Here is a 21,741-nt window from a genome sequence, read left to right on the forward strand (position 1 = left end):
GACAGATACTATATCAGCGCCTTTCCCGTGTCCTGGGCTACATAAAATCTACGATACATCTCTCTAGGTGAAGAGAAAGGAGGAGAAAGACCACGTCAAACCTCGTAGTCGGTCTGAACGTCCACGGACTACCACGGAAGATAAAGAGAATAGTACACTGAAGCGTCAAAGAAACTGGTATAGGAATGCGTAATCAAATACAGAGATATGTAAACAGGCAGAATACGGCGCTGCGATCGGCAACGCGTATATAAGACAACAAGTGTCTGGCGCAGTTGATGGATCGGATACTGCTGCTACAATGGCAGGTTATCAAGATTTAAGTGAGTTTGAACATGGTGTTATAGTCGGCGCACGGGCGATGGGACACAGCATCTCCGAGGTAGCGATGAAATGGGGATATTCTCGTACGACAATTTCACGAGTGTGCAGTGAATATCAATAATCCGGTAAAACATCAAATCTCCGACATCACTGCGGCCTGAAAAAGGTCCTGCAAGAACGGGAGCAACGACGACTGAAGAGAATCCGTTCGATGTGACAGAAAAGCAATACTTCCGCAAATTGCTGCAGCTTTAATGCTGGGCCATCATCAAGTGTCAGCTTGAGAACCGTTCAACGAAACATCATTGATATGGGCTTTCGGAGCCGAAGGCCCACTCGTGTACCCTTTATCACTGCACGACACAAAGCTTTATGCCTCGCCTGTGTGCGTCAACACCGACATTGGACTGTTGATGACTGGAAACATGTTGCCTGCTTGGACGAGCCTCGTTTCAAATAGTATCGAGCGGGTGTACGTGTTCGGGTATGAAGAATCCATGGACCTTGCATGTCAGCAGGGGACTGTTCAAGCTGGTGGAGGCTCTGTAATGGTGTGGTGCGTGTGCAGTTTGAGTGATATGGGACCCTGATTCGTCTACATACGACTCAGACGGGTGATATGTACGTAAGCTTCCTGTCTGATCACCTCATCCATTCATGTCCATTGCGCATTCCTACAGACTTGGGCAATTCCAGCAGGACAATGCGACACCCACTCGTCCTTAATTGCTAGAGATTGGCTCCAGGAACACTCTTCTGAGTCTAAACACTTCCGCTGGCCACCAAACTCCCCAGATATGAACATTATGCAGCACATCTGGGATGAATTGCAACTTGCTGTTCAGAGGAGATCTGCACCCCTCGTACTGCTACGGATTTATGGACAGTCCTGCAGTATTTGAGGTGTCAGTTTTCGCCAGCACTACTTCAGACATTAGTCGAGTCCCATGCCACGTCGTGCTGCGGTGCTTCAGCGTGCTCACGGGGGCCCTACACGATATTAGGCAGGTGTGCCAGTTTCTTTGGCATTTCAGTGCATAATCCACTGCAGTAATGATAACCCTTTCAGGACCAGCACAGAAATTAGGAACTTCCTCCTGATAAGTTTGAGCAGGTCTACCATTCGTCACCGTCTAACTGAGAAAGGAAGGTGTGGAGGAAAATCAGCGGTTAAGGAAGTTTTGAAAGAACAATGTAAGGCTGCCACATTAAATTTCACACTGAAGTAATGAAGACACCCGCTTTCCTATTCGGAGAAAGTTATATTTGCGTTCGAGAAAGTGTTTTTTATTGCACCAAATACTTCAGCATATGTGTATCGGCCAAGCGGTGCCAGATTAAACATCAAATATATCCATCTGAGTCAAAGGTGTGGCCGAACTGCTGTCACACTTTAGAGATAGATATCAGCAAGTGGTTGCGGCGTTCTGTGGCAACTGGACCGTCCGTTAAAATATACTGCGAAGGACTTCTATACGCCTGAGACTTTCGGGAGGCAGAATAATCTTCCAACATGACCGTTCTCCTCTCTAAACAGCGAACTGTCTAAAACAATGGTTTCAAATACACGGAGACGTTGAACTCTTGGACTATCCTCCCACAGATCCTGACCGCAATACCAAAGAGCATGTATGGGCAGAGATCGAGAAAGTTGTTAGGGGTAGGAGACCAGCATCGACAATCAAGCCATAGCTGCCAGAATCAGTTCATGACACATGGGAATAGTTGTACTATTCTTCGGCGGCTAAATGCCATTGTAGAGGACGACGAAAACTGGACACATTACTGAATTATTGTGTTGTTACGGAGAAAATTTTGTTTATCACAAATGAACGTTTTTTCCCTCAAAGAAGGTCATTTTTCTTTTAAAGCATCAGATTATACATAAAACTTAGGCTGTCTGTTTCACTCTTTTCAGTCGTTAAATAGGTTTTTCATTTTAACTGGCCGGCCGGAGTGGCCGAGCGGTTAAAGGCGCTACAGTCTGGAACCTCACGACCGCTACGGTCGCAGGTTCTAATCCTACCTCGGGCATGGATGTGTGTGATGTCCTTAGGTTAGTTTGGTTTAAGTAGTTCTAAGTTCTAGGGGACTTATGACCACAGCAGTTGAGTCCCATAGTGCTCAGAGCCATTTGAACCATTTGAACCATTTTAACTATTTTACGATCGTTGATCAAAAAGACTGAGCCAAACATGAGACTATACTTTTCTATGACACAGCCATGATGTCAATGCTGATGAAGGTATAAAAGAGAAAGTATTTAGTTTTTTTAAGTCGAAAAAAAGCATCACATTAATTTGTGTTCTCCTTACTTACATGCAGGCAGGACGCCAGTACCGACAAAAGGACACAGGTGATATCATTTTCTTTTAATGACAAGCAGAAATCACAGTACATAAAGAGACAAAGTGGTGCAAGACCGACGGAGTGGACGTAGTCGAGCGTTTGAGTCCATTATATTCTCAGTTATTTATTTACGAATGCTTTAATATTATGAATACTTAATAATTCTCGGTGTCCTAAACTAATGTCTTTTACTACGAATTAAATTTCATAAAAGTGACAGGATTCGAACCCCCTACCTGGAGATTCGAAACCTACCACCCTAACTACAATCTTTTTTTTCTTTTTTTCCTAGACCTCTTTCACTTCAGGTGCTGGGCCCTAACACCCACACTACGCCCAAAATCCTATCTAACCTACAAACAAAATCAATATCTAGTGCCACTCCCACTTTCACCATAAAAGCGAACTAGGGCGGGCGTTTACCACCACTTCAGGCGCCGTCCACAACAAAAATGACCGAGCGAGGTGGCGAAGTGGTTAGCACACTTGACTCGCATTCGGGAGGACGAGGTTCAATCCCGCGTCCAGCCATTCTAATTTAGGTTTTCCGTGATTTCCCTAAATCGCACCAGGCAAATGTCGGAATGGTTCCTTTGAAAGAGCACGGCCGACTTCCTTCCCCATCCTTCCCAAATCCATTGAGACCGATGACCACGCTGTTTGGTATCTTCCCCCAAACAACCCAACCCAACTCACAACAAAAATGAAAACGCCTTTGATCGTTTTACAATAATAATAATAATAATAATAATAAATCAATAAAGTTAAGAGATATCAATAGTCTATTCTGTGCTATACTTTCAATCTCTTCTCATATACTGTACACTTCAATGGTCTGCGTAAGCAACGACCCGAAGTAATTCGCAAAGAGTGAACCATTCGGCGCCTTGCGCCGTAAAACCGTATAGTTGCTCGTTAAATAGTGCCAGAAATCTAACAACTCTACAATGCCGCCACGAAAAAAGTGTGACAACGCCATACCTTCAGTTCACATAGCGGCGTTATGATGAATATCAGGGTAATAAGTGATTTCAGAATGGATCAGTTAGTTGGGCTCTATGGACTGAGGCGTCCGTCACAGCAACAATCCCAACATGCGACGTATGAGGAGCCAAAAACCGACAGCCGTACCACAAACGAAACTGTGTATACCGGTGTCGACAGCGGCACATTTGGAACAAGCTGGATAGTGTATAAACATTGGTCGGGTGGAGAATTTTTCAGTCGTCATCACATACCACAACGCTCTCACCGCGGTGGGAAATAAGGGCGAGTGTATGTTACTCCACGCTTCCAGCCAACAGCCGGATGTAGGCGTTCAACCACATTCGCAGGCATCGTCTGTTGAAAGTAGCGGTAGAAGTCCTTGGTTCTAGGCGCCTTCGTAGTCGGTAGTACATTCAACAAGTAACTCATGCCGACCAGACAGGTGTGAATGTGACACAGTGGTGACGCGATATGCCCAACAGGAATCAGCGGCCAGAGGACTGAAGCACCACCTCCTCAATCAGTGTACCAGTGATGGTGTCCTTGTCGGAAGCACGGAGGTGATGCATCGTTCGCAGAAAGAGAGCGCCGCTGTGACCGAGCAGTTATAGGCGCTTCAGTCCGGAGCCGCGCTGCTGCTACGGTCGCTGGTTCGAATCCTGCCTCGGGCATGGATGTGTGTGATGTCCTTAGGTTAGTTAGGTTTAGGTAGTTCTAAGTCTAGGGGACTGAGGACCTCAGATGTTAAGTTCCATAGTGATTGAAGCCATTTGAATCATAACGGGTTTGAACACCCTACCATAACTCACTAAATGATCAATGGCCGCCTGGAACATGGCACAAGTCAAGTGTGCGGAAGGTATGGAGAACAACTTGCTTGCGAATCATATTAAGTAGTCTGCGATATGTAGTTCCGCCCAAATCCATATAGTGCGAGTTCTGCAGGTTGATAGTCTACCGGCCACCTCGCGATAGCGCTGCAGCCACGCTATCGCCGTACATGTATCCTTTGCCTACCTCGCCAAGAAAGCTACATCGCCCGCGTAGGCACAACATTTAAAACACACATTGCGGAGGAGAATGCCTTCTAAACGTTGACGTAGACAATGAAGCGCGGGCTCGCCGGCGGCGGCGAAGAGAAAGGCAGCACTCGATAGTGAATACTGGCTAGCGGTAGCCATTGACCAGGATAGTGGAAAGGGCCCCGAGGAAGAGACGGTGAACCACACCAGCCGATACTAGGGACAGGCCCATCTTCTCTAAGACAGCCTGCAAGAAGCCCTCCTCAACTGGTCAAGCGCTTGGTCCAGGTCAACCGCTACAACGGCGCCTTCTAAGCGACATGCTGACAGCAGAACTAGCACATCCCTACAAGAGCTTAATGCCACGTATATATTATTGCCACCTCCAAGACATGTTTGATCGGCGTGAATTGGATCCTTGAAAGCAGCGAAGAGGCGAGCATGGAGTATGCGTATGAACAGCTTGTAATCCAAATTAATTAATGTCAACGACAAGCAGTCTCGCGGTCTGCACCCCTGTTTGGTCTGGGCACTGGAATTACCATGTCCTCGAAAAATTCGAAGGGGAGGGGGGGATGCGAAGCCTGGATTCAGGAGTTCGCACCAGATCTGCCGCTAAAGTACCTCCATTAGGTCAAAAAAGGTGCTATAAAAGTCAAGCAGAGGACCACCAGGTCCAGGAGATTTGTTTCTCGCGCCTCTCAACAGCGCTATGCGCAATTCTTCCAGCGTGACGGCCTCCGAGAATCTGTCGTCTCCTTGTGCCCCACCTGAAGGCTGCAGGTCGTGCAGGACTCCTCAGCGTCATTGTCAGGCCTGTGACCTACCAGATCGAGAGTCTGTGATGACACTGGAGATGGTGGTGTGCGTTTCTGCACGTTGCCGGTCTGCCGAATAACTGCTGTGAAGAGTTGCCTGTTATGATGTCTCTGTTCTCTGACAATGTGATAAAGAGAAGCACGTTCTTCTGGGATGGAATCTTTCAGTCTCACCCGAACCCGCGTGCCTTCCAGTCTGGCACCCGTGATCTGCAGGAGCTGTGCCTGTGACCGCTGGTCGGCCGTTTGGCGCTCTGGTGAAGGTTGTTGCGATGCTAGTTCCCTCAAGATCGTGTAGTAAAACTCTGAGGTCGATCGTTGTCAAATTGCCCTGTCTCCTCCATGCGCTATGAGCGTGCAGCGAGTAGCTGATTCGGCACAGTATGTCCACCACCATAACGCGAATCCTAGGTATGACGCTGTCGTTCACATTTGTGCCAGGTGTCAGTGACAGCTAGATGGCAAGCCTCTTCCCGGAGAGTGTTGGTGTTAAGAGTCCATGTTGCTCTACTATGGCTCATGTGTTATCTGGGCAAGGTCATGGCGCAGATGAAGGCTTGCGGGAAGGCGTATCTGCGTCCTGTGGATCACGACGAACATCTCCGTGTCCGAGCTTGAATCGACTTTCAGATGCTCTCCTTCCTCACACGGATGAAGTACAAACGGTGTCGCTGTTGCCGAGCACCTCGACGGTTCCGATGCAGGCCGTGACGTCGTGGGCGAACATCGAGCGAGTTTGAGTAGCCATGCCGTCGAGGTTATGTGGTCACGGTGTTGTGCTGCGAAGAGGGAAATTCGTATTGAAATCTCCCTCGTGCCCCATTTTTTTCACAAAGTTATGAACTGTCCATCCGGTCATTGACTTGTCTGTTCGCTGTATTCAAATTCGTCTCTGCGTCGTGGTGTTACGTCCGTTTCCAACAGCGAAGTGCAAGGAAGGGACCTCCAGACATACGTACCTCACATTTGTTCTACACAAGCACCACATATTATATCTCTTGCATTCCGTTTTGTAAGTTTTGACTCTTGAATTCCTTTGTTGTAAAAAAGTTCACCCCGTTTATTTGTTGTTTTCATTTCTGTGAGACGTCTATGCGGCATCTCGCCTGACCGAGTGAGGTGGAACTGCAGTTAGCACACTGGACTCGCATTCGGGAGGACGACGGTTCAAACCTGCGTCCGGCCATCCTGATTTAGGTTTTCCGTGATTTCGCTAAATCATTTTAGACAAATGCCGGGATGGTTCCTTTGAAGGGGCACGGTCGACTTCCTTCTCCATCCTTTCCTAATCCGATGGGACCGATGACCTCGCTGTTTGGTCCCTTCCCCGTAATCAGAGAAGCAACCAATCATCTCGCCTGCTCTCACTCTTCATCACATTTACTTGCGACGGTATTATATTCTTACCCCATGACTGATATTCTATAACCAATGTATAGTGTCCCACAACTACGACGGCGTGCTTATTCCAAATCGCTCGATGTTGCACATCTTGAGCTTAAAGTGTTCACTGTTTCTATTTTGCTTCTCTTCTCACACTTCAGTACGCCTTCTTCCTCTTTTCACGCTTGATCTGTGTTCAGTGTTTGATGGGCTATCCACTGGGCCATTTTACCACTAAATATGAGGAATGTGCGATGGAGAATTTCCCTTGTTCGTACTTCCTCGTAAGGTCGCACCGCATCCACGCCAAGCGTGGCCGGAAGTGCAAACGGCAGCTCGAAGATACATATGTTCCGCCTTCGCAAAGCCGGTCACAGATGATACTCCAAATAAAAGCTTTGCGAAAGAAGCGGCGACACTTTCTGCACAACCCAACATTTTGCACGACAATGCGCGGGCGCATGCAGCGCAAGCTGTGGCTGCTCTGCTCGGTCGATGGGATTGGTAAGTACTGTCCCATCCACCATACTCCCCGGACTTAAGTCCTTGTGACTTTGATTTGAATCCGAAGGTGAAGGAACCACTTCGTGGCATTCGCTTCAGAACGGTTCCAGAGATTCGACAGGCAGTAGATGGCTCTATTCGCAACATCAACAGAACAGGCTCTGCTAACGGTCTACTACGCCTTGCACATCGCTGGCAACGGGTTCTACACAACGCTGGTGACTACTTTGAAGGACAAAAAAATGGTTCAAATGGCTCTGAGCACTACGGCACTTAACATCTGAGGTCATCACTCCCCTAGAACTTAGAACTACTTAAACCAACCTAACCTAAGGACATCACACACATCCATGCCCGAAGCAGGATTCGACCTGCGACCGTAGCGGTCGCGCGGTTCCAGACTGAAGTGCCTAGAACTGCTCGGCCACAAGGGGCCGGCTTTGAAGGACAGTAACAGGTGCAAACATGTAACTCTTTTGTATCGGTTGTGAATAAATAGTTACCACTATTTAAGTTCCAACCCTCGTATATGGACAATGGAAATTGCACAAGTCGCTTTATGTTTTTAAATGTTTTAGTTACGACAAAAGTTCGGTAATGTGCTGTTTTTCTATGCACGTGAAAACTTGGTGTGACTCCAACTTAAAAATGTTTCATATCAAAATGGTTTTTAAGGGCTGAAGATGACAGCAAAGTCTGTCGAAACCGTTTGTTTTAAATAGAGATATATTTATACTATTTTGGCTTTAGAATATTTTTTGAGAATAAACAGATTGCTCCTTCTGTCTTCTCAAAGTGAGAAAATTCAGTCGTATTTTTATACTTCCGCAATCCGAGCGTGCTGTCTCTAACGTCCTCGTCGACGTTACGGTAAACCCGACTTCTTTATTTTTCTCGTACGCGAAGGGAGCAATTACGGACGAAGTTGCCACTGTAGCGACAACCTGTAGACACAGCCTGGGACGCATTCCCGAGGAGGTGGTACTCCGTCGATCCTTAGGTACTGAGCGTGATAGCGACCGTGTCGAGTGGAGGAAGCGAAGCGGGAGCGCAAATCGCTGTGAGGTGAGGCGAGGTGAGGCGAGGGAACCGGCCGGCCTTGGCTGGAAGTCAGTCCAGCCGCGGCCTCCAGCGCAGCGCCACCGCCACCGCTACCGCCAGCGTGCTCGCCGCGGCCTGGAGTCTCCTCTCCTCTGCGCCGGCACTGGTGAGTCTCGACCTGAGCTGCACAGATTCTCCTTCCAGCCTGCCGGCACCTATCTCCGGCGCAGCCATCATAGCAACTCTAATCTGCCTCACAGGAGACACAAGAGTACACGCGTGCGGGGGGCTCAGTGCTTAAAGAAGGCCTACTCGGGTTTCCGCAAACCTGGCAAGATTCGCGGGACCCGTTGAGCCTGCTGCACCTCACAACAGGTTGTTGTGTAATTCATCCAACGTGCTTACAGAATGGCTAGGTACACTACTGGCCATTAAAATAGCTACACCACGAAGATGACGTGCTACAGACGCGAAATTTTACCGACACGAAGAAGATGCTGTGATAGGCAAATGATTAGCTTTTCAGAGCATTCACACAAGGTTGTCGCCTGTGGTGACACCTACAACGTGCTGACATGAGGAAAGTTTCCAACCGATTTCTCATACACAAACAGCAGTTGACCGGCGTTGCCTGGTGAAACATTGTTGTGATGCCTCGTGTAAGGAGGAGAAATGCGTACCATCACGTTTCCGACTTTGATAAAGGTCGGATTGTAGCCTATCGCGACTGCGGTTTATCGTATCGGAGGACATTACTGCTCGCGTTGGTCGAGATCTAATGACTGTTAGCAGAATATGGAATCGGTGGGTTCGGGAAGGTAATACGGAACGCCGTGCTGGATCCCAACGGCCTCGTATCACTAGCAGTCGAGATGATAGGCATCTTATCCGCATGGCTGTAACGGATCGTGCAGCCACGTCTCGATCTTTGAGTCAACAGATGGGAACGTTTGCAAGACAACAATCATCTGCACGAACAGTTCGACGACGTTTGCAGTAGTATGGACTATGAGCTCGGAGGCCATGGCTGCAGTTACCCTTGACGCTGCATCACGGACAGGAGCGCCTGCGATGGTGTACTCAACGACGAACCTGGGTGCACGAATGGCAAAACGTCATTTTTTCAGATGAATCCAGGTTCTGCTTACAGCATTATGATGGTCGCATCCGTGTTTGGCGACATCGCGGTGAACACATATTGCAAGCGTGTAGTCGTCATCGCCATTCTGGAGTATCACCCGGCGTGATGGTGTGGGGTGACATTGGTTACACGTCTCGGTCACCTTTTGTTCGCATTGACGGCACTTTGAACAGTGGACGTTACATTTCAGATGTGTTACGACCCGTGGCTCTACCCTTCCTTCGATCCCTGCGAAACCCTACATTTCAGCAGGATAATGCACGACTGCATGTTGCAGGTCCTGTACGGGCCTTTCTGGATACAGAAAATGTTCGACTGCTGCCCTCGCCAGCACATTCTCCAGATCTCTCACCACCTGAAAACGTCTGGTCAATGGCGGCCGAGCAATTGGATAGTCACAATACTCTTGATGATCTGTGGTTTCGTGTTGAAGCTGCATGGGCAGCTGTACCCGCACACGCCATCCAAACTCTGTTTGACTCAATGCGCAGGCGTATCAAGGCCGTTATTACGGCCAGAGCGGTTGTTCTGGGTACTGATTTCTCAGGATCTATGCACCCAAATTGCGTGAAAATGTAACCACATGTCAGTTCTAGTATAATATATTTGTCCAATGAATACCTGTTTATCATCTGCATTTTTTCTTGGTGTAGAAATTTTAATGGCCAGTAGTCAATGTGTCTGCGTAGGTAGTTTCACTGCAGCTCATATATAATAACAGTGGGGGCAGCCAACTGAACAAAACAGACTCAAAGGTGAGTGAGGAGAAATTAAGAATCGGGGAATATACAGGGTGTCTGATAAGTCGCTCCCTACTTTTAAACAGTTATAATTTCCTCATTTATGAACCAATTTTCTTAGACCCACTTTTATAAGCAACAGCACTCCCTGATGTTGTGTTTAATGTTATTTTAAACCTCCACATAAGCTCCAGTACTCTCTACGCATTTTCTTAAACGAACTGTTACGTGCGATACTGCTGCCTGTAACACATTAGGTGGAACATTGGCTAACACATCAGATATTATTACTTCCAATTCATCCAAGTTCAGTGGTTTTCTCTTGTAAACCTTCTCCTCACCCCACCGCCAGAGAAAAAAAATTGCAGGGCAGGCCACTCATGTGCGTCTGTCTCAGTTCAACGACCAGGGAAAAAATGTGCCTCGTCCTGCGTGAGGTGAAGCTGTGGGTTGTTCTCCATTGTGAAATTACTGGCCATACACTATCTTGCAGCATTTCCAGGTAACTTTCGCCATTCGATGTGACAGGACCAACTACTTCGGCTGATATGATTCCATACCCTACTTCGGACACCTTTGTGCTTTTTCAACACTTTCGTGTGGGTTTTCGGTTGCTCAGTAACGGCAGTTACGTCTGTTTACAAATCATCCAGTGTGGAAAACTGCCTCATCGGTCCACAGTATGTTCTCAAAAAGTTCAGACCAATCATCTTCCAACCCAAGAAAATTTCTCGAATCTCCATTCTTCTGCTACAGTCATCAGGAAACAATTGCTGCACATAATGTGGCTGCCACGGCGTTGAAGTGAGGTTTTGTTAAGAATCGATGCAACTGCGTAACGTGAAAGACTGCTTTCTCGAGATTGTTGACGCATTGGTAATTTCTTAGAGCTCCTTATGAACATTTCACGAACTCTGTCAACATCATCTGGTGTCCTCATAGTTCATGGTCTTCCTAATATTCTTGCATCGGCAACACTCCCTATTGTTAGCGTTTTGAAATGGCAATTTTCAACTTTTTATGCATCCCCACTGTATGGCTCCCTCATTCAGCCCTCCATTACCTTTGTACTCGTACCATAGATCCCCAGATTTCATAACGAGCTGCTATTTTGGCCCGTTCTTGCACAGTCAATACTGGCGACATTTTCCAACGTAAACAAAAGAAAAATGATGTTAAACACAATGCCAAGAAGTGCTGTTTCTAACAAAAGTAGTTCTAAGAAAATTGGCCCATAAGTAAGGAAATTATAATTGTTTAAAAACAGGGAGTGACTTATCAGACACCCTACATACCAGTCACGAAACAGCCGAAATCCTCCAGGCGAAAAGTTGTCGAGTGTTTGTGAGGCAGCTTCAAATAAATCGGTATGTGTTTCGCAGAGGAAATTGCGTAGAAAGTAAATTTGACCAGCCGTTTCCTTACTCCATAAATATTTTGAAAGAGGACAAAGACTTGATGGCTTACAAGTGTGTGGAAATGTGTGCTACGGACTTGAGGCCATTTGGCAACAGCTCAGTAGGAAAAAAAAAAAAAAAAAAAAAAAACAAAAAAAAAAAAAAATAAAAAAAAAAAAACAGACTCTGGTGGTATGCAACGTAGCGCGATGACAGTTTAGTGCAAAAGAAAAGAGTCTTCTTTCAGACATTAACCTTTTAGATTAACATAATATGAATAACGAATTTCGTGTTTGCTAAAATCCATTTGCGACATTTAGAATGAACTATTTTGGCCACTTACAAAGAATACAGCGAACCTACAATACACTTCCTGGAAAAAGTAATTAAAATTTGTATACCTGGGGTCATATTTGGCTGGAGAACACTAAGGTTACAGAAAGTAGACTTCTAAAACCTCACTTTAGTTGGAGTTGCAGCATAATAGACATCCTCGGTTTCTTAGGTGCAAATGATATCAGTTTTCAGAAGCGATTGTGCTTACTACGCCAACACGTATCAGAGGTGACGTTATGATGGTTCCAATTAAGAATAGCCAGTTCTAGGTGAAAGAGGATGAAGTTGAAGAGAAAACCGTTTACAGCGAAATAAATAAATAAGCCCGAAATACACCGAAAAGGAAACAAAAGGACAAATGATATCCACCGTTTCCTGGCCTACAATGCCCCTAAATAAATGTGTATTTCATTGAGATGCGCCTTGTGATACTCGCGAAAAAAAAAGGTTTCATCAACTTCCGCGCTCTACTCATAACACCACAGTGAAAGGGTACAGTATAAACTGCAACGCAGCGTAGCACTGCGGGAAAACGACCAGGCAAGGAAGATACCTTTAGCCTGCTTGGGTTGGGCGTAGCTTGGCTTGTACGGCGGTAAAGCAACCTGCCCGTTCTGCTGATAACGTGCGGTGGCTTGCCTGTCTGGCTAACAGGCAACCATGGGCAGGTTAAAAGCGGAATGTACACCACTGCACTGAACCTCTCTGCCGTTGGTGCGCCATGTGACCTCTTAGCTGGAGTGTTTCGGCACTGCACAGGAAAATGCGACTTCTTGCATACGTACCAGGCTCCGTTGATCCACCGAAAAGTTGCTGTTACAGTTTCATAATGGCTGCATCTCAGTGACCGATCGGCATCGCTACATCCTTTGAAACCATATGTTCTCAAGAACATATTTCCGACTCCATGAGTGCAAAACCAAATCTTTACCAGTAGCCGGCCGGGTTGGCCGAGAGGCTCTAGGCGCTTCAGTCTGAAACAGCACGACCCCTACGGTCGCAGGTTCGAATCCTGCCTCGGGCATGGATGTGTGTGATGTCCTTAGGTTAGTTAGGTTTAAGTAGTTCTAAGTTCTAGGGGACTGATGACCTCAGATGTTAGGTCCCATACTGCTCAGAGCCATTTGAACCATTTTTTACCAGTACATTCCAGCATGTTATTCTTTGTGTTATCGTCGTTAGTCCTAACAAGGAACCCCTTGAGTGCGAGGTCGCAAGTTCAGCTTTCAGTAAGGCTCATTTGAAAGTGTTGTATCAAAAATTATGACAGGAAAAATATTAGCTGCTAATGACTTACCATGGGCACGACAGAAAATGAATGTCTGAGAGGTGCAGAGATCCATCAGGTTTCTATATAATGTCTGTATTACACGTCACAAAATGGAAATAATCTACATTCAAGAAAGGTTCAAACGAATCATTGACTTACACTACGAACACCGAATGAAAAATGGCGCAACGCAGTGATCACAAAGGTTCGCATCATCAAGATCGAAGGCAAACTCCTTGAGAGTTACCAACCGTGCAGGACGTTCAGCTAGTAATTCCGTCATAAAGAATGTATGTGGAATCATGTTGGTGTAACGGGCTGATGAGAACTGATGGAATGTGATGGCATGCAGCCGAATGCGAAACAGTTTGTCGTAGAGCTTATAATGAAACTGGCTGTCCTTTAAAGCGTAGCTGCAGATAGTGTGGTAATATGTTTTACAGGCACAGAAGAAACAAATATCTAGAGGCCGAGTTTGCCCGGTGGTTCTAAGTGATACGAACTGCAATGTCGTAAACTTTTCAGGAGGCATAGTTTTACACACAAACCAGAAATCAAGCAAAAGCAACTTATTTTGACCAGATATTGGCCAAAAGCAGTGCCCATACCATAGTTGTAATTCTCTCACACCCATTTTTCCACTCTTGCTTTCTGTGACGTAAATATTTCCTACCACCGCTGCAAGATCACGCACACGAGAAAGAATCGTAGAGGGCAGAGCACCTCCAACTTCTCACAGCACAATACATAACTTTCCAGCCAATTTACCACCCAGATTAACAAATGTTCAAATGTATGTGAAATCTTATGGGACATAACTGCTAAGGTCATCAGTCCCTAAGCTTACACACTACTTAACCTAAATTATCCTAAGGACAAACACACACATCCATGCCAGAGGGAGGACTCGAACCTCCGCCAGGACCAGCCGCACAGTCTATAACTGCAGCGCCTAAGACCGCTCGGCTAATCCCGCGCGGCCTCCAGATTAACAAGCGGCACCATTGTATACGAATGCGTTAAGCTGCCGATGTTAGCTGATCTTGATGCAACTCTCTTGGTACCTCTAATCTTCAGGCTTCCTTCTATACGCATTTCCTCTTCAAATCTCAATCGATCACAGTTGAGAACAAATTCCTTACTGAACGAGGAGATAAGTTTGTTTATCTCATCTACACAATTTCGGGACGATTGCGCACTTTGGTGTGCATCGTCGAGTTGACGCTTTGTTTTGAAATTTCATTGTCTTACGTCTCCCAGTTCTGTAGCACTGTTCGTAGTTATGGAACCATCCACTGCTTCCCTTGATATCACTCTAATTCATGTCGCGCGCAGTTTGATGTGCATAACGTACTACTTCATTATCAGGCACATCCTGAAATTGCATCGAACATCCTTGAAACATACCATCACCAGCTGTTGTAACAAGTGCGCCTTGTCCTCCCTTGTATATTCGTAATTTTTCTTGTGTACTAAACGGTCATATTGCTGCGGTCATATTCAAAATCTGTTCATAACTGTTTTTCACTATGCTGCGAATGATCTTTCATGAACGGAATCATGTTTAGTGCCCACTCCTTGGACTCAAATGGCTCAAATGGCTCTGGGCACTATGGGACTCAACTGCTGAGGTCATTAGTCCCCTAGAACTTAGAACTAGTTAAACCTAACTAACCTAAGGACATCACAAACATCCATGCCCGAGGCAGGATTCGAACCTGCGACCGCAGCGGTCTTGCGGTTCCAGACTGCAGCGCCTTTAACCGCACGGCCACTTCGGCCGGCCCACTCCTTGGAGAATGACTGTCCTTTACTACAATTCACTGGAGACAGGATATGTGGCTCCCTGCCGACAAGGATGATGAACTACATGCCTCGACACCTGTTTCACTACCACTTCCACTTGTTAAGCACATATCGTTACAATTGTATTCTACATGTACATTGTCTGCAAAGTCGAGCGTATGCGACACCACACATTCTGCTGATTCATCTTGCAGAAACGCTAATATCTCATCTGCCACTTCTTTCTCACTCTGCGAAGTTCCTTGGGTTTATTTCTGACGAAATGTCACTTCTGGCTACTGTTGTAGGTATAATGCGATGTTTGCGTTATTTATCGTTGCCATTGCTCTGCTTTGTAGCAACACCACTATCTGTGAATTACTAAGCAGTTAAACTACACTCCATAGCCTCATGCTGTGCTCACCACTGCGTACCCCCAGTTCCGCCCCTGTTGCCATCAGCAGCCAGTAGTACGTGGGGCGTTGAATGTCGTAAACATCGTGGGCATTTCTCGACCTCGCACTCAGTGGGTTCTTTGTAAAACTGTTTATTTACAATACGTATCCGTTTGAAACCTTCAACCGTTATCAACCCTCGGGCTCTTCTACTTTTTTTTTATTTCCCTCCATTAACAACACTGAATCTTTGATGCTTCGGGACGTGTCCTACCAACCTCTCTCTTCTTTTAGTCAATATGTGATGCAAAATTATTTCCTCCCTGATTTGATTCGGCACCTCTTCATTAGCTATCCGATCTAACCTTCGGCATTTTTCTGTTGCACCACATTTCGAAAGTTTCGATGCTCTTCTTCTCTGTACTGTTATTATCCATTTTTCTCTTCCATTTAAAGCTGCAGTCCACACACACTCTTTCATAAAGGACTTACTAGTAGTCAGATTTATGTTCAATGATAACAAGTTTCGCAATCTTCAGAAAAGTTTTCCTTGGCTATTGCCAGTCTGCATTTTAAATCCTCCTTCCTAAATCACTTCAAGGCTATGGCCAATTCCTTCCCCCGACCATAACTAATCCAGTTTGGTGTTCCATTTATAATGACCTCAACGTTAATGTGAGCATAAGCTCTAACGTTTTTTCCCTCAAGTCTGCTTCACGAAAAAAGCAATAGGTAAATCACAGCAGATCAGACAATTCCAAAAGCCACAAAATCTTACCGCAACTTAATGTGGATATTGAGCCAACACACCATGTACAGTGGTCCATGACAAATAAGTCGTTCAAGATATCTAAACAACTTTTTCACTACATGATATAACGCATCCAGCGGAGTAATTGCTTCGATATCTCGACAGTTACGAATGCTGAGCACAAGTGATTAATATCTATATATTTCATACTGTCGACGTATCAAAGTAAGTATGACTCATTTGTCTAAAAATTGTACCAATACAGTATCATCCGATAGTGAATACAGCAATACAGTGACATACAATATGTCTATTTTCAGAATGGAACATGTCCTGAAAGTAGTCGGGAAAAGCGTTACATCTGAGGCATATTTCTGCCGGAACAGTACCTCCTACGCTGTGTTTACAACGAAATGTGTTTTGTACACACTGACTTCGGCCACGAATACGCTTCACAGTGAACGTTAACATGGATCGAAAACAAATGAGAAAAGACGGATTGACATTGGTGTAGCAAAGTTAATGGGATAAGGTTGTCAAATAAAAACCATACGGTATGTTTCTATTATTTCTCCAGTGATCTACACAAATACGACTGTAATTTTCATTTGAGTCAAATGTCCTGAATACAGCGTTTGCATCTTAAATTCTTTAATCCATTACGGCATTACGTGTTATACTTTTCGTCAGTTCGGGAATGATCTTAGTTGTTTACACCGAGCGAGGTGGCGCAGTAGTTAGCACACTGGACTCGCATTCGGGAGGACGACGGTTCAGGCTCGTGTCGGAACATCCACATTTAGCTTTTCCACGATTTCCTTAAACTGCTCCAGGCAAGTGCCGGGAGGGCTCCTTTGAAAACGGCAGGGCCGATTTCCTTCCTCATCACTGGTACAATCCGAGCTTGTGCTCCGTCTCTAATGACCTCCATGTCGACGGGACATTAAACCCAATCTTCCTTCCTTCATTTTTCTTTTGTTATTTACAGACTATACCGTTGTGTAATTATTTCGGTTACATGCGAGATTTATATTCAAACTTCCTCTCTTTTATGTGGTTTCGACTTAGTATCGACATAATTTGATTACAACAAAAGCCGTCTTATAATCTAACCATCGGAAAATTATTTTGAAGTTAAAAGGGGAAAATTTTAAGTATTTGAAACTTACTGTTTACCATTATAGATCGCCCAAATAGTTTTGTACCACCCTCATGACCTACGCAGTAATTTTTAAATCGAAAACCACGTTCTCTAAATAGTCTCAAAGAAATCGATGGGTTGCATTCTCAGTGCAGTTGAGTAGAGCAAGCTGGTCTCCAATCATGAACTGGCAATGCTGGTTATGTACGCTGCCCAGTCTGTCAGCATGCCTCGAAGGGTCATTTAAAGCTGAGAGTGTGCGCGCAATGTCACAGAAGGCGACTCGGCGCTGGATGCAGTCAGACGAACTGATGTACGCCATATCTATGTGATTCGAACATTCATCTGCTATCATGAGAAACAAAACTTTTTCTATTTGCCTCGTAGTTGTCACGGTCAACCACACCAATTGGTGACCGCTCTCTATTAACTACGGCTAGTATGTACAGCATGAGAGAAAGAGTAATCAACGAAATGCTAACATTCTACTAGTCGGAGTGTGAAATATCAGAAGTTTGACATCGTATGGAGACTAGAAAATCTGGAAAGGGATATGCAAAGGCTCTGTCTATATAGTGTTGGACTCCATGAAGTGAAATGGAAAGATCACTAACAACAGTAGTTCAGACATATAGGTCTACTTCACAAGAAGGCAATGAAGATGTAGAGTATATGAGGATAATGAACAGCTTATTCAGTATATAAAAGGAGATGATAATCTAATGATCGGGGATTGGAACGCGGTACGAGGGGAAGGAATAGAAGACAATGTTATGGGAGTATATTTGCTTAGTAGCAGGAGAGAGAGAAGAGAAAGGCTAATCGAGTTCTGCAATAAATTTCAGCTGGTATGCTGCATGGGGCGAAAAGTGGCAACTGTCTCTGAAAAGTAAAAAATGTGGTATCCTCCACACGAGTACTATAAAAAATTACGTTAAATTTCTGTTAGACGATAAATAATATAAATTTCAAGGTTGTCTGTTCGCCGAAATACCTAGGGACTATAATTACGAACAACTTAAAGTAGAACTGTCACAAAGAAAATGTTGTGCGGTAAGCGAATCATCGACTGCGTTTTTTGGCATACCACTTACAAAATATAACAGACATACTGAAAATACTGCGAACACTATCTTTGTCTGTCCTCTTCTGGGGTATTGTTGCGTGGTAAAGGATCCTTACCAAATGACAGAAAACACTGAAAAAATTCAAAGAGCAGCATCTCGTTTGGTATTATCACGAAACAGAGGAGTGTGTGTCACGCATATGATAAGCGAGTTGGAGTAGCGATCATCAAAACAAAGGCATTTTTCCTTGCACCCGAGGTCTTTCACGAAATTTCAGTCATCAGGTTCCTCTTTCGAATGTAAAAATGTGTTGTTGACTCCCACCTAGACAGAGACAAGCGACCATCGGAATAAAATAAGAAAATGCGGAGCACTCACGAAAAGAATTGGCCGGTTATTCCTTCCACGTGCTGTTACAGAGCGGAACGGTCGAGAAGCAGTTTGAATGTGTTGCTGTGAGCCCTCAGCCCGGCACTTAAGAAAGAAATGGAGAGTAGTTATGTAGCTGTACATGAAGTAATAGCGAATACACTATTCAAAAATCACAATAGGAGGAGATGCACTTCGAAAAGGTCTGGAGACACAGGAAGATTCCAGCTAGGTTACGTCATGATCAAACAGAGATTCCGACATTAGATAGTGGATTCTAAGGCATACCCAGGAGTATACAGTAGTTCCTACAAAAGTAACAGTACAATGTCTGTAGCATACTGTATCGAATTTATTATGAAAGTAGTAGATACGTGTAAGACATAAACAATAATGACAGAATTACACAGTTTCTTTCATAGCACGAGTAATAAAATAAGGCGTTGAGAGATTGGTGTAAAGGCACTAGCTGTCCTGTTACCTTGTTGGCACTTTGTGCAACCTCCTTTCTTCGTAATTACCTCAAAAAAACTCTTCAGCATTGATTTTGTTAGGGTTTGTAGTTCTTGAAACGAAATTGCCGCCCAGTCTTCTCGTATCGCATTTTTCAGCTCACATACGGCCTCAAATTGGTTTCCATTGCGATGAATACGCCTTTCAAGTATTCCCCAACGGTTTCTAAGGGCTATGTGCAAGCTAGGGCAAGTCATCGATATCTCTATTTTCAAACAACTTTAGGTTGTAGCAGAAACACGCGCAGGTGCATTATCCTACTGAAACATTGAACTTTTGTTCCCTAGATCCTCATACATTCTAATCAATTCCATCTCTGTTATCCCAGTGTACCTGTTAGAGTTCATTGTAGTGTTCAGCTAATTACTTTTACCTGCTGTTCTGTTCTAAGATCATGCCAATAATATTTAAATCCATCACACCCATCTGAGTTAAACTTCTTCTCATCACCGAAGATCACTTCACCTTATCCTGAAGCCCATGACTTCTGATTTCAACAAACTCCAATCTAGCCTATTCATGTTTGGGTGTTAGAGAAAGTTTCTGCAGTCGTTTCTTGAATGCAAGATGTTTGTCATACATGTTTGGCAGTTACTGACATTTTTGAATCAGCAACAATTTGAGGAAGACAAATGTCTGTGGTTCTTGCTTTGCGCAAAAGGAATCGTTTCGATGCCTCAAATAATTTTCTACGTAGCCCATATTTTACGTTCTGTCCATATCGTGCGCCCAATCTAACGAATTTATCAGTACTTGAACGATTCGACTTGGCGATTTGACGAGTAGAGCCCCACTTCCTTGTACGCTCCAATTTTTGCTTTTTCATCTCACGATAACTGTTTTCCTTGTGGCATTTCACAATCGTGGTGTATGTGCACATCGGGCACTGTCCCTAAAAGTGCCGGTCTGCTGTAAAAGCACTTACACACACACACACACACACACACTAACACCACCAAGAGTCGACTGCCTTTATAGTCAGTTCCACCCTCCACCACCTGAATCGTTGACATCTTGTTACGTACTGTACTACTGACATCAAATGCGATACCACTCAACTACATTTGTTAGTATACTGGATATCATACTACTGAAAATACACTGTGCACAACTATTCCATCCTACAGTGTTAATTTTACTACAAATATCCGTGCTTTTATACTGATTTCCGCTACTGTACACTCGAATGAGTAATGATGAAGAGTAGGCTGAAGTTTGAGAGACTCGTCTGGAATAATCAGTCTGGAAAGTAATAGACTACAGAACTATTGAGGAATGATGAGTTGTGTTTGAAGCTCTCTGATTCAGTAGATGCTGCGATAATGAACACGATAGTAGGTAATTCAGCCGAAAAGCAGTGGAAATCGCTAAAAAGGGCAATCACTGAAGTTGGAGTCCCCTGGGAGCTGAGTGGTCAGCGCGACAGACTGTCAATCCTAAGGGCCCGGGTTCGATTCCCGGCTGGGTCGGAGATTTTCTCGGCTCAGGGACTGGGTGTTGTGTTGTCCTAATCCTCATCATTTCATCCCCATCTACGCGCAAATCGCCGAAGTGGCGTCAAATCGGAAGACTTGCACCAGGCGAGCGGTCTACCCGACGGGAGGCCGTCGTCGCACGACATTCTTATTATATACTGATGTTGGACAGGCGAACATAGGTACAAGGAAGCCAACTCGAAGAAACCTTGGGGGATAGGAAAAACACCTTTATTGATGGTTAAAAGGAGGAACTAGAATAATGTTAAGGATATTTAGGAATACAGAAATGTAATTCATTTAGGAACGAAGCGAATAAGAAAGGCAGAGAAGCCAAAGCGAAATGGTTATAGAAAAAGTGTGAAGAAATCGAACAAGAAACGGTCGTCGGAAGGATTAATTCAGCATATAGAAAAGTCGAAACAGCTTTCGGTGAAATTAAAGTCTCGGGGGCCAGCATTGAGAGTGAAATGGAAACTCCACTGTTAAACGCAGAGAAGAGAGCGGATCGTTTGAAATAATGCACTGAAGGCCTCTCAAGAGAAATGACTTGTCTAAATGACCTGACAGAAGAAACAAACAGGAGACAATGTGGATGACATAGGGAATTCACTACTACCCAGAGTTTAACGGAGCTTTGGAAGACTTTCGTTCAAGTAAGGCAGAAGGTACAGTTTACGTTGCACCTCAATTTCCAAAATCGTTTGGGAAAGTGCCAATTACATGACTATTCAACCTGGTATGTAGAATCCAAGAGACTGAAGATATACCATCAGACTTTCTACAGTATGTTTGCAACAGGATCCGCAAAATGGCAAGGGCAGATAAGTGCGAGAACGGCCGCACAGTCAACTTAACAGGAAATGCACCCAAGCCGCTGATGTATAATACAAAAGCAGAAAAAGAAAATAGAGGAGCTATTGGATGGTGATC

At 44.8% G+C, this 21,741-nt stretch overlaps 1 protein-coding gene across 2 annotated transcripts in view; it reads left to right on the forward strand.

Moving 5' to 3' along the window:
• Positions 1-8,511: 8,511 nt before the first annotated feature.
• LOC124798034 (villin-1) overlaps positions 8,512-21,741 on the forward strand; it is a 370,930-nt gene continuing 357,700 nt past the window's right edge. The window contains exon 1 of one of the 2 annotated variants that reach the window (XM_047261251.1): positions 8,512-8,594. The gene's annotated coding sequence lies outside the window, so the exon portion shown is untranslated. The remainder of the gene's footprint in view (positions 8,595-21,741) is intronic. The other variant, XM_047261254.1, reaches the window with a different exon arrangement.

This window comes from Schistocerca piceifrons, chromosome 5 (genome assembly GCF_021461385.2).
Source record: "Schistocerca piceifrons isolate TAMUIC-IGC-003096 chromosome 5, iqSchPice1.1, whole genome shotgun sequence".
Classification (NCBI taxonomy): Eukaryota; Metazoa; Arthropoda; class Insecta; order Orthoptera; family Acrididae; genus Schistocerca; species Schistocerca piceifrons.